This window comes from Rhineura floridana, chromosome 2 (assembly GCF_030035675.1).
Source record: "Rhineura floridana isolate rRhiFlo1 chromosome 2, rRhiFlo1.hap2, whole genome shotgun sequence".
Taxonomy (NCBI): Eukaryota; Metazoa; Chordata; class Lepidosauria; order Squamata; family Rhineuridae; genus Rhineura; species Rhineura floridana.
Genome location: NC_084481.1, coordinates 71214499 through 71229074, shown reverse-complemented (window position 1 = coordinate 71229074; position 14576 = coordinate 71214499).

The window sequence follows — 14576 nt, the reverse complement described above, 5'->3', positions numbered from 1 at the left end:
CCCTGCCCTTATCTTTTAATGTGGCTGCTCCAAATGTTTTTACAGATTTGACCCTTTACTTCAGAAAGAGGTCTGAAAAATGAGTAAGAGTAAGAAGTATCTTTTAAAATTGTTCTTTTCAATTCACTCTTGAATGAACATCATACCTAGCGCAGATCCACACCATTCCTTTAAAGCACATTCAACACCCATTTGAAGCACATGAATCCAACCACAGAATCATGGGAACTGCAGTTTGTTAAGAGTGGTGAGAACTATAACTGTGAGGGGGAAATGACACTTCCCAGAATTCTTTAGGGGAAGTCATGCGCTTTAAATGCGAGTTGGATGTGCTTTACACATATTGTGTGAATCCGCTTCATAAATTTTGCCTGCATGTAAATTATTTTAATTAATTTTTCAAAATGAAAATAAGCTATAAAGTGTAGTGGGTGACCATGGGCTACTCACCATTTCTCAGCCTATCTGCCCCTCAGGATGAAAACAATGGAGAACCATGACTACCCCAAGGCATACTTAAAATGTAAAGGAAGCATTGTACAACCATAGTATGCAATTGGATACTTATAGGGACACAGCATGACAAAACTGGGAGGAAGTAAAAGTTCTACACTTAGGAAAAAGAAACCAAATGCACAGTTATAAGATGGGGGATACTTGGCTCAGCAGTACGACATGCAAGAAGGATCTTGGAATTGTTGTTGATCACAAGCTGAATATGAGCCAACAGTGTGATGTGGCTGCAAAAAAGGCAAATGCTATATCAGGCTGCATTAACAGAAGTATAGTTTCCAAATCATGTGAAGTATTAGTTCCCCTCTATTCAGCACTGGTTAGGCCTCATCTTGAGTGCTGTGTCCAGTTCTGGTCTCTGCACTTCAAGAAGGATGCAGACAAACTGGAACAGTTTCAAAAGAGGGCAACAAGGATGATCAGGGGACTGGAAACAACGCCCTATGAGGAGAGACTGAAGGAACTGGGCATATTTAACCTGGAGAAGAGAAGACTGAGGGGAGATATGATAGCGCTCTTCAAGTATTTGAAAGGTTGCCACACAGAGGAGGGCCGGGATCTCTTCTCAATGATCCCAGAGTGCAGGACACAGAATAATGGGCTCAAGTTGCAAGAAGCCAGATTTCGACTGGACATCAGGAAAAGCTTCCTAACTGTTAGAGCCATACAACAATGGAACTAATTACTAGAGAGGTAGTGGGATCTCCGACACTGGAGGCATTCAAGAGGCAGCTGGACAGCCATCTGTCGGGAATGCTTTGATTTGGATTCCTGCATTGAGCAGGGGGTTGGACTTGATGGCCTTATAGGCCCCTTCCAACTCTACTATTCTATGATTCTATGAAAATATTTATATAAGCATGACTATCAAATATGTTTATTTATATAACCTGTAAAGATATTTATAGTGCAATCCTATGTTTGTTTACTCAGAAGCAAGTCCCAATGTATTCAATGGGGCTTACTCAACCAGGGAAAACTGCAGCCTCAAGTGATAAGGAACTTGTTCTTTTAACAAGTCCTTTAAGTTGAGAGCTCATCCCAGTCTGCGTCTGTGTTGAAATTGCTTTTTAATATGTTTTTAATTTTTTTCTTAAAAAAATGTTTTTAAAGCTTTTAAAAATGTTTTTAAAGATGTTTTGTTTTAATATATTTTAAAGTCTGTTTTTATGATTTTTAAAGTGTTTTTAGTGCTTTTGTTTGCTGCCCTGGGCTCCTACTGGGAGGAAGGGTGGGATATAAATAAAATAATAAAAATAAATAAATAAACTTCATTCATTTTTTTAAAAAATGAGTATTAGTTTCCTACATAATAAAAACTGTGATAAACCCTGCCTAATTTCTTTAAAAATAGGGTTGGAGGGAGAGAGATTTACAACACAAACACGTCTGCACTTTACTCACAATCATGAAAAGGCGGGGTTGCAGCCAGAGCTTTGAAAAGTTACTTTAAACTACAACTCCCATCAGCCCCAGCCAGCATGGCCACTGGATTGGGCTGATGGGAGTTGTAGCTAGAGCATGATCTGTTTAAAAAAAAGTTGTGCAGGGGGGGTTTACGTTTTGGTGTATATCTCGGGAATTAGACCACCTAGAAACTTTTATTTTTTAAAATTGAAGCAGAGAGTCCAGAGAGTAAGGGGTGGTAGCCAGAGAGCCGGAGCCCCCCCCCAAAACCAGAGACTCCAGCCGAAAACACACACACCGGGACACACACACACACACAAATCATCGTCACTCACCTCCACAGCTCTTCGCCATTCTGCCTTCCTTGCCCTGGCTTTTTCCTCCGGCGTCCATTTTTTCCTCTCAGAGTCAGACGCTAGCAGGCTCCCCCTGCCTATTCATCTCTTCTATCGTGCCTCCTAACACAGATCACGAGGGAAGAGACAGTCCGCGCAGAGGTCCAATCAGTGTGAGGCACATGTCTTGTGTTAACCAATCACAGCCAGGAGCTGACTTCCCCTTGTTCCCGCCCCCAAGTAACATCCAACCTAACGTGGAAACGTTAAAGTTGAAGCTGAAAAGTAGGGAAATTACTATTCGTTCCGTTACTTGCCAAATGTAATGGAATTACCCACTCGTTATTTAAAATTGTAACGAATTAAAAGTAACTCGTTAAAAATAACGAGTTACTTCCAAGCTCTGCATAAACCATATTATCCAAACATGTAAAATAAGATAAAATAGAATGGAACAGAATAAGATGAAGTCACATGTGCATGTTTTCATAACTTGGTGACTGCAATATTCACCGATGGCTTTTGTCTGTGATTGGACCTTCACACATCCATAGCAAAGGCTCCATCTGCACTATAAATTTAAAGTTTCCAAATTGCGTGAAGTATTGGTATTTGCACTGGTTAGGCCTCATCTTGAGCACTGCATCCAGTTCTGGACAGGACACCACAGTTTAAGGAGGATGCAGACAAACTGGAACGGGTTCAGAGGAGGGCACTGAGGATGATCAGGGGACTGGAAATAAAGTCCTATGAGGAGAAACTGAAAGAACTGGGCATGTTTAGCCTGGAGAAGAGAAGACTGAGGGGAGATATGATAGCACTCTTCAAGTACATGAAAGGTTGTCACACAGAGGAAGGCCAGGATCTCTTCTCGACCATCCCAAAGTGCAGGACACAGAATAATGGGCTCAAGTTGCAGGAAGCCAGATTTTGACTGAACATCAGGAAAAATGTCCTAACTGTCCGAGCAGTACAACAATGGAACCAATTACCTGGGGAGGTGGTGGTCTCTCCAACACTGGAGGCATTCAAGAGGCAGCTGGACAGGCACCTGTCACGTATGCTTTAATTTGGATTCCTGCATTGCGCAGGGGGTTGGACTCGATGGCCTTATAGGCCCCTTCCAACTATATAATTCTATGAAAGCAGTATTATATCAAAGAATCCTGGGCACTTTAGTTTGTTAAGGATGCTGGGAGTCGTTAGGAGACAATTCCCAGAGTTCCCTGGGAAGAGGGATTATGTTAAATCACTCTGGGAATTGTAGCTCTGTGAGGAGAATAGGAGTCTTTCAATGTGTAGTGCAAATGGGACCCAAGAGAACTTTCATTGTACTGCAGGGTCACAGACATAAGACTTTTCCAGTTTAGTTCAGTTCAGATGAATGTAGAACAGTGGGGATGAACAGGCTGCTAGTGGCAAGCCCCAACCCCTAACCTGTGAACGTTTGAAGGTGTGAACATGTATGTGTATATACTGCTCTTTCCATATAATCAGAAAACCTACTTTTCATGTTCCTAACCAAACAAAAGAGCGTATGTATGTACAGCTATGTTTGCATCTTCAAATGCATGAGGATGGGTCAGAGATGGGAATCTATTCCTAAGCTACACTTCCTCCTTACAGATTTACAGTCTATACACATCAACAATGTGAATAGGGCCAATGCTGTTCAATAATCAGTTCACACATTCAGCTCAGTCAATAAATCTAGAGGAATCAAGTGATGGATATCTACCTGTGAACCAGTCCCACAGAGGGTTTCCTGCTGGTCATGAGAAATTATGCTTAATTTGTGAAGAGTTCTTCATATCTTTATTAGTTGCCTTGTCACTGAAAATGGCAGCCTGGGCAAAGTATATATTTGCTGCTTTGCAAAATAGTGAAACTTGGACACATATCCACAAATGCTTGAGCTACATAGTTCTAGCACAGGGGTAGTCAACGTGGTGCCCTCATATTGGGAAGGGGCCGTAGCTCTGTGGTAGAGCATCTGCTTTGCATGCAGAAGGTCCCAGGTTCAATCCCTGGGAGAGACTCCTGCCTGAAATCCTGGACAGCTGCTGCCAGTCAGTGTAGACCATGCTGAGCTAGATGGGCCAATGGCCTGACTCGGTACAAGGCAGGTTGATATGTTCATATGGTTCCTATATTCTTAGGTTGTTGGACTGCAGCTCTCCTCTGCCCCACTACCATAGTCAATGGCCAGGGATAATGGGAGTTGTAAGTCCAGCAATATCTGGAGGGTGCCATGTTGGCAACCCCTGTGTAATTAGTTTGGGTTCAATCCCTTGACTTATCATAGTGTTATTCATTAGCAGGTTCAACATCTTGGTTTCTGCTGGAGCTCCTTCAGCCAGTCAGGCTTCACCCCTTCACACCATTCTCCAGGGATCAGCTCTAAACTCCCATCCCAATGTTTCTTTTAAGGAATTGTCTCTAAATTACTGCAGTCCCTACATCCTGTTTTAGCTTGTCATGCATCATAATCAACTTCACACTTCATCATCATTATCACTACATTTTAATTGGCCATAGCAAATATATCAAAACTATTTTTTGAAAAAGGTCAGTCTCTGAGTCTTTGAAAAACTGAACACACACAAAATTACAGACAATTCTATTCAGGTCAGTCCACCATGACTCTAAAAGACGTTTTCATAACATAGAAGTAGAAATTCAATTAGATAGATAGATAGATAGATAGATAGTTTATTCGACCATCTGGTCAGAAACAGAGTAAAACAGCTAACAGTTGTACATTATCAAGAATTCCGTACAATCCGAAATGGGACTTTAAAATACAATTCTATTCTAATACAAATACTATTCATTCCAATAGAGTCCTATTCTCAGCCAGAAGAACCCTTTAAAATATTGGATCTAAGTTTTTGAGCAGCAACACTAAATTTTGCAACCTGAGTTGTTATCTTGGGAGATGTGTCATCCAAAAGAAATTCCAACCAAAAGTGTTCAGATTTGTGTTGAAAAGTGGACAAAAGAGGAGCAATCAATTGGTGTCTTAAAGAATTGTAAAAAGGACAATAAAAAGTACATGTATATTATTTTCAACTACTTCCTCTCCGCAAGGGCAGACTCGATTTTTATATGGAGTTTTGGCAAACCTACCCTCCATAAGAGCCGAAGGTAGAACATCCAGCCTGATCCGGGAAAAGGCTTTACGATATTCCGGGATTTCCAAGTTTAGTAGATATGGCATTGGGGTGCAAAATTTAGGGTTATGTCTTTGATTTTTAATTAGTAGTAGATGCTGTTGGTAGTCAATGTCTTTTAAACATTGGCGTATATTGGTTATAGCTGTTTGGAACCCCATGGCAAGAATAAGTTGAGGTGAAAAGCCTATCGTTTTAAGTTTATCTACTACAAGATCCGCCCATGGGGATTTGAAATTATCACTTAGAATATCTGGGGCAAAGCCAATAGGATTAAAAATAAGTTTTAGCCAAGCGCTAATTCTTGAAAACCATATTTTGGTTTCAATTAGTTGGACTCCAGCTTCCAATCTCAGGATGATATTTGACACTCATGTTGGGATTGCCAATATGGATCTCAGAAAGGTGGTCTGAACCGTTTCGAACTCTTTAAAATTAAGATTCTTATTTACCTGGGAGCCAAAGGTTAGTTGTGCTATTATTTTAGCATTAAAGATTTTAATGGCCGGTAAAAAGGATTGTCCACCAACAGAGAAGTAGAAGGCCAACAGTGCTTTCATCGTTCTCTTGGCATTAAGAATCATGAGTTTGTTATGAATATGGCAAGTGCCTGACGCTTGTATAACATACCCCAAATATTTGAAGGAATTGACTTGTTCAATTTTGTTTCCTTGTATCCGCCAATGGTGGTTAGTTTTTTTCCTAGTGAATGCTATAATTTTGGTTTTTTGGTAATTTATCATCAATGATTCCATGTGGCAATAAGTTGCTAATTTAGCAAGGAGTCGCTTCAAATCATGCCATGTGGCAATAAGTTGCTAATTTAGCAAGGAGTCGCTTCAAATCAATTGGAGTTCTAGCTAGTAAGTTCTAGCTAGTAAGACAATGTCATCAGCATATAGAAGGATGTTTCTCGATTTCTTGGCTAGTATAGGAGGGTGTGTAGCTGCTGGTGTTAAATTATGTACAATATCATTGATATATATGTTAAATAGTACTGGGGCTAGCACACATCCCTGTTTGACTCCTTTGAATGTTGGAATAGGGTTCGTTAAGTGACCACTAGTGTTACATCTTATTTGCATGGAAGTATTGTTATAGAGACCCTGTATTAAAGCAATAAGACGGCTATCCATGCCAAGCTGGTTTAATTTTGACCAGAGACGGGGGCGGGATATTGAATCAAATGCAGCCTTGAGATCTATAAATGCTGCATAAAGAACCCCTCCTTTTCTGGCTGCATATTTGTCAATTAGGTGTTGAAGCACTAGTATGTGATCAAAAAATTGATCTTTTGGGGCGAAAACCAGCTTGTTCATTTGCTAGTATGTCATTCTGTTCGATCCAATCGATCAATTTTATATGCAGATGGGCTGCATAGAGTTTGCTAATTGTATTTAGTAAACTATATAGTCTATAGTTGGTTGGATCGTCTACCGGGCCTTTTTTATGAATAGGGACAATTGTAGCCAGTCCCCAATGTTCTGGTATTATTAATGTAGAATCAATATACGTAAATAGTGAGGCCAGAACGGGAGCCCACCAATTTGCGTTGGTTTTAAAAACCTCAGGGGGGATATTATCTGGCCCAGGAGCTTTATTAGGTCTCAATTTGGAAATTAAATACACGATTTCTTGTTTAGTGACTGGGGGCCACTTCTGTAAAGACTCATTTACTGGTTGCGGTGTTGAATTTAGATCAATTTGGTCGAAATATAAATTATAAAAGTATGATTCCCAGATAGGAGCAGGTACATTTGCAGAGTTGCGATATTGGGATTTTGGCCAGTGAGATGTAACTAGTCGCCAGAAGATGTTAGTATTTTTTTGCTTAGCAGCTTCCAATAGTTTTTGCCAGGCGCTATTCCTATCTTGTTGTTTTTTATTCTTAATTAATAATTTGTATTTTTTCTTTATTTCACAGTATGCATGTAAGTCTTCAAGAGACCCTGTGGCCTTAGCTTTTTGGTAAGTATCCCTCATTTGACGGTTAACTATTACGCATTCACTGTCGAACCATGTCTTAGATTTTGGGCGGTAAGTAGTGAAGTGGGGGCGTGATGTATTTGTAATAATCATTTGCAAATTTGTCATAAGTTGTTGAAAAGCGCAAAGTGTATCAGTCGTAAGGGTGGATTCTAGTATTTCCTCTTTGATTTTATTAATAGTCGGATAAATTAGTAACTTAGATACCTCAGCGCTCAATTTAGGCAACCATTTGACCCTAGTTGAGCGCATTTCTACTTCATTATTGGCGAATGTTCTATGGGAGAGATGCAAATCATTTGTATTAAGTTTAAATTCAGTTATGGTTGGCAAGTGGTCACTTTCCCGTCGATTTTCAATGTGGAATTTATTTACCAGAAAGAAAAAGTCTATTGAAACAAAAACAAAATCGATTTGAGATGAGCCATTAAATGAGTGATAGGTGTAGTCCCCTGTAATATCTCCCAAGGCTCGCCCATTTAGTAATATTAGGTTTGCCTCTATACACATTTTCATTAATAGCAATCCTGCATAGTTTATGACGTTGTCCTTTGAGGAACGAGGGGGTATGTTGATGTTCTCTGTTGAGAGTAGAGGTAATTGATGGTACTTATGAAATAAGGCCGAATCTGAAGTGCCAATTCAGGCATTAAAATCTCCGTGCAAGATCAATTTTTTTTCTGGATTATCAATCATTAACTTAGAGATAAAGGCTTCAAATAAAGATATTCTTTTGATATTTATGCTGTTGCTACGTGCTGGAGGTAAATATACATTGACGAGTATCAATGAAAATTCAGTAAATTTTAAAATAAGGGCAATAGCTAGATCTTGTAAAGTCCCAGCAACTTTAGTTTTAGCTTTTAAGGAAGTTGAAATAAAGGTGCAGACTCCTCCTTTTGGTCTGCCACCTCTTTCGCTAGGGGTTGCTTGGAGGTAATAAGATGTAAAACCATCAAGGATTGGTTCACTCAGAATCCAAGTTTCTTGTAGGGATATTATGTTATGGGAGGATAGGTAATCTATCATGTCCTGGTTAGTAGAGATATTATTCCATCCAGCAATATTCCATGAGAGTAAATTAAGTTCGCTTGACTTAGGTTTCAGTCAGTTAGATGAAGGATGAATGATTCGGGACTGGTATATTGTCTTATCTCTACACACATTTCCATTGAGGGTTGTAATCGGGTAGTTGCAGTTTCTTTTAGCAGTCGTGAAGTAAGTTTTGAAGAATTTGTTGTCAGAGGGAAGCTTAAGGAATTACTGTGTGTTGAATGTTTTTCAGGAGAATTGTGTGTTAAGACTGAGATGTCCGATACATTTGAAAAGGTTAAGGACTCTTGTGTTTCAGGCAGTATGATTGGCTTCTTTATATTCTCCAGAGATTGTATTAGATCTTTCAGTCTATTGATGGTCTCAAGTTGGTCATTGGAGTTGAGGTCAGGATAGAGATCAAGAAGTAATTGTTCTTCTGGAAATTTCGATGTTGAATATTGGTTTCCTTGATCCGTAGGGGGATTATGGTCTCTCTCTTTTTGTTGAAGGTTCATCATTGATTGTGAGTGCCTAGATGAATTTGGATGAAACGGTGAAATTTTAAGAAGACTTTGCGGTGAGGCATGATTTTCGAAATATCTTGTAATCCATAAGTGGCTGCGTACAAGTATCGCTTTATGGGTGTAGAGGAGATATGCATCCCTCTCATCCCAAAAGGTAATAACAGCTCTGGTCATAGTGTAGTTATGGAAAAGGTATTGTACTGATGAGATTGAGTTTATATTAGTGCGGCCAGGAATTATTTCCTCTAAAAGTTCCCATATATGGTATTTACGTTCCTTTTGTGATAGCCATCTTTTAGCTTTAGGGAAATTCAGAAGTACTAGTTTTCTTGGATTTAGAGTCAATTCCCAATGGCATTCCTGCATTTGGTTTGTTGTCGTTAAGTTATTGTTTTTATGTTGAAGTTGCATCTGATGGAATTCTTTATGGAGTTCGGTATAGGTCAGCTTTGGTGACTTCTGAGTTGTAGTCTCTTGAAATGAATTTTGGATTGGTGAGGCAATGTTTGATCCTTGAAGGAGTTCAGGCTCTCTCGAGTTCGAAGGAGGCTCCTTTCTGGTAGTTCTCTTTTTCTTTTTTCCCTTGTTTTTCTTTTTTGAAGCTCGTCGTGGCGGGTCTAAATGTTTATATAATTTCCTAAAGTTCATATGGGACTTCCTAATTGTTTTGGAATCTTTTATGTTCTTGCTTTTTTTCCTTTGTTGGACTGTTTGTGTGTTCTTATTTTCCTTATTCTTGTTCTGTGCAGGCAATTTCCAGTCCTTTGTCCTAGTTTGAGAAGCTTGCGATCTGTGTGTAAGGACTATTTTTGATTGTAATCTCCCAGATTTGTATCGAAATAACTTTGATGTCATTTTACTGTCAGAAAGGCAAAAGAGGTCATGTTTCCTGTTATCCCTCTGTCATTGTTGGCAAGTAAGAACTCACCAATATTCATTGGAGCAATATTCATATATCCCTTGAACAGCTGACACACACATTTATTTTGCTCATTCTTGAAGACACAATATTGGAACATATAATACAGATAGCCAGTACTGTACTTTCACTATTAATATTCACTAATAGGCAAAAAATCCTTGCAGTTAAGAATGTACCTATAGGCAACTGATCTATCAAACTTTAAAAAGCAGGGAAATTGGGCAGCTATAGTTAATGCACCGGAGAGCAGGAGACCTGACATCCTCTCTGGTATATTGGACTGCCGTACAAATTTGTAAAAATGAAAACATGATTTGGGTTGGTCTTTCACAGTCCAATCCACTTCCTGTGTAGCTTGGTAACATGTGCCTCTGAGCATATGGTGAGTGGAGGCAACACCTGCCATATCCAAAGATGAAGAATTACATTTTTGTATGTTTGTTGGTGTTCTTATTACTTTGCTGCTTTCTTGTGCTACTGCTGTTTCTACAGAGAATTTAACCAAGAAAATTAAATTTCTCTCATTATTCATCCTAGAAATCTGTGTCAAATTTATTTTTAATTAATTTCAAAGCCTTTTTATTAGTCAGTGTCATATGATGATGAAGACGGCCTTTTGTGTTTCAAACTGGAGGTTATGTTCTATTTCTATTTTGGGCGCATTAACAGTTGAATCTGAAACGGCCATTTGATGTAAAAATCAGACTGATTACAATATGTTGTTACTTAAGCAATGACTCTAGTGCTTGGAAAAAAACAAATTTGGCCTGCCCAAGATCCATGTTTTCAGCCTGCTATGCTTAAACTACTCCACTTCAGGAAGGGCAGGCATAGTCAATAAAAAACATAGAGCACACAGAGAAATTTGCGAGAATATATTTCACCTCCCACTGTTTTATGTTGTGCAAACTGAGACGCTCCTCATGTCCATTGGAGACTATTCTGCAGAATAATCAGTGCCATTATTCCAAAATGGTTTCTGGAGTTTTCTTTAGTGTAAATTACGCAAAATCTATTTATGTATTTATTATTTGATTTATATCCCGCCCTTCCTCCCAGCAGGAGCCCAGGGCCAAATGTTGTTGTACTTCACATATTCACAGAAACAGAAGCAAAAGAAAATGATTTCTTATAGGAAACTTCACTAAAATTGTCTTGTTTCTGTTATTTGGGCCAATTGCTGGTGTTGCCACCACTCACCATATGCTCAGAGGCACATGTTACCAAATTCTTCCAAGCTACACAGCAAGTGGATTGGACTGTGAAAGACCAGCCCAAATGGTGTTTTCATTTTTACAAATTTGTAGGGCAGTACCATATCTCAGAGAGGAGGTCAGGTCTCCTGCTCCCCTGGTGCATTCACTATAGTTGTCCAATTTCCCTGCTTTTTAAAGTTTGATAGAAATATCTGTTGGCTATAAGTAAGTTCTTAAACCGCAAGATTTTTTGCCTATTCATGTTCTCTGCTTTTTAATCTGGGAGGTAAGAAATGGGATCCTGTGCATGTTTGCTGAGAATGGATTAATCATTTGCATGCTTATTGAGTTCAATGTAATTTACTCCCCTGCAGTCATGCTTAGGATAGGTGAAACTGACCATGGGGGATGGGGAGGGGACGAGGAAGAAGCACAGGGAGAAGGGAGGAGGGGGAAGAGAGGAGGGGGAAGGGAGGTTTGATCATTTGCATGCTTATTGTGTTCAGTGGGATTTACTCCTGTGCAATCATACTTAGGAAAGGTGAAACTGACTATGGGGGAGGATGAAAAGAGGGCAGGCAGGCTGAAGTTGGCAGGGGAGGAGGAAGAAGGGGAGGGGAGGAAGGAGGGAGGGAGGAAGGGAGAGGAGAGGAGAAGGAGGGGAGGGAAAGGAGAGGGGAAAAGGGGAGGGGAAAGGCAGGTTTGATAATTTGTGTGCTTATTGAGTTCAGTGGGATTTACTCCCATGCAATCATCCTTAAAATAGTAAAACTGACCATGGAGGAGGGGAAAGGAGGGGGAGGGGATTGAAAGGGGATGGGGAGGGAGGGGCAAAGGAAGGGGGAAGGAAGGGGCAAGAGGGAGGGGATAGGAAGGAGGAGGAGGGGAGGGCAGGTTTGACCATTTGCATGCTTTTTGAGTTCAGTGGGATTTACTCCTGTACAATCATGCTTAGGATAGGTGAAATTGATCTGGGGGAGGTGCAGGGAGGGGTAGGAGGGAGAAAAGGGAGAGAAGGAGAAGTAGGGAGGAAGGTGGAGGGGAGAGGAAGGGTAAGAGATTGGGCGGGCGGGCACTGGGCAGAGTGAAAGCCCCTTTCCTTTCCAAAAGGAAAACATTGTGAACAATATCATTGTTTTACAATTCCCCCCACCTTTTTATTCCACAGCAGGCACATGTAGTGCCCCACCCAAATTTAAACTTAAGCTGCCACTGGCTTCATCCACACCACACCTTTATTTCACAGCTTCCCCCAAAGAATCCTGGGAAGTGTAGTTTGTGAAGGGTCGCTAGGAGAGGCCCTATTCCTCTCACATAAATACAACCCTAAAAGAGAGTCTGACTGTTAACCCATTCTGGCCATTGGAGCTCTGTCAGGGGAACATGATTCTCCTAACAACTATCAGCACTTCCCAGGATTCTTTGGGGGAAGCCATGACTGTCCAAAGTGAAATAAAAGTCTGGAGTGGCTGTGGCCACCTGATTAGCCAAGCCAAACAGCTGTGAGTCTGGCTTTTAGAACACTGACAATTGGTTCTTACTGAACAAGCCCAACGTTATAATGGACTTCAATGTTACATTTCTTAAAATTAATTAAAAATCAGCTAGGCTTTTTTTTTAACTTCTAAACTGCAGAAGATGAAGGTCAGAGTATGGAGCAAGGTCAGTAATAGGATTAAGGTACTCAGTGAATATGGCTGATTTTTAAAATTAATTTCAATAAATTATGAGACCACTGACAGAAAAAGTCTAACATGAATCAATTTTCCCCCTCTTGTTTTACACTTTGAACTCTCGATTCTCTCTGAGTATTTTGTGTATTGTCATGAAAATGAGGGTTATTAAGCAAGGTTTGTAAGGTTTTGTTTTGAAATGAGCTTATGCAAAGCAGCAGAATAGCATGGGGGCTATTTTCAATTTAACATTGCAGAATGTGAAATATCCATACTGGCTATAGTATACAGCCACTCTTGTGGCTGTATAATCACTGAAAGAGATATTCTGGCATTGATTGAAAGGGCTATTCCGATGCCTGTTTAAAACTGCAGAGAACACCTGTTGGAATCTGAGAATAAAACTTACTCATCTGCTAGACAGTACTGATAGGCAGTTTAATCACTAAATATGAGAAGAGACTGTCTTCAAGTTAGCCCAAAGGACATCACCCTGAACCTCTCTATTTCTCTAATTTCAAATTCGACTTTTGTATCTGAAATATCAGATCTGGGGGGAGGGTGGAATTAAGAGAAAACTGGACTGCTTGCTCTTTTCTACCAGTCATTTAATTGACGAACATGTGTAAATGACACTGCATTCAGAAAACTAGGAAGAATATTGTTAAGTATTTATTCCTGTCTAAATGTCTTTATCATTTAGGGCCAATCTCTCTTTAAAACATCAAATGAAATAATGTGTCAGTGAATATATTTATACATCTGGGTGTCTTTAACTGTAATCTACAAGCTGCCTAAAATGAAATCTTTGAAGATGTAAAAAACCTGTGCATTTTTAAAATGGCATAAAGCCCAGTTTTTCATACAGCTGAACTGCAAAGCAGTTGCCCCTGATCACATAGTGGCGGTGCAATGGTTTAAAATAAGACATTATACCAATTCCAGGAAGAGATCAAGGCACTATTGCCAGTCCTGGTTGCGTTGCTCTTCAAGGACCAATGTACTAGCCTTCATCTCTGGCAATTCCAGTTAAAAGGACTGAGAAAAGCTTCCCTCCGAGACCTTGGAGAACTGTAGCCAGCTGAAACAGAAAATACCGGGTTTGATCAATCAATAGTCTGACTTAATCATGAAGAACCTTCATATTTTGCTGACACATTAATGTCAGGCAGAAATTGGATCAGGACCATGGATAGTTTCATACCACAGCGTTATGAAAGACCTACAAAGACCAGAAAACAATAGCTGGAAAAAACTTGCATCCAGCTTTCCTTACAGCAGCTGATTGGGAATAGGATCTGCTTGGCAATGAAAGAGTACTGCAACTAAGGTGGCATTAGGGAAGTAAAAGGAGTGCTAATATCTGATATTATTACTGATAGTCTGATTCTAAGTTTTGTAGTACCAGCAGGATACTGGTTAGGAAGAGCTGTGCCAGTTGTGGTGCTACTGGTTCACAAAACATAACACAATTATACCAGCATTATTGAGACATTTACCTGACAATGCAGGCAGATACTAACGTTGTGGATCCAGATTCTAGCCACAGGGATGGTCCTGTGGCTATTCCAAATGGCTTCTTTCAATTTTCAGCTTTCTTTTGTTTTTTAACTAGGGGTAGTATTCAATGGTATTCCTATTCAAGTAGACCCATTGAAGTTAATAAACATGACCAACTTAGGCCTATTAATGTCAGTAGGTTTACTCTGAGCAGGAGTTGAATACAACGCTAAGTGTCTAGACCTTATACTTTCAGTGATGTATGGACACGATTGCAGGCTGGTGGTAGTGCATCCAGAGGGATAGGAGTGG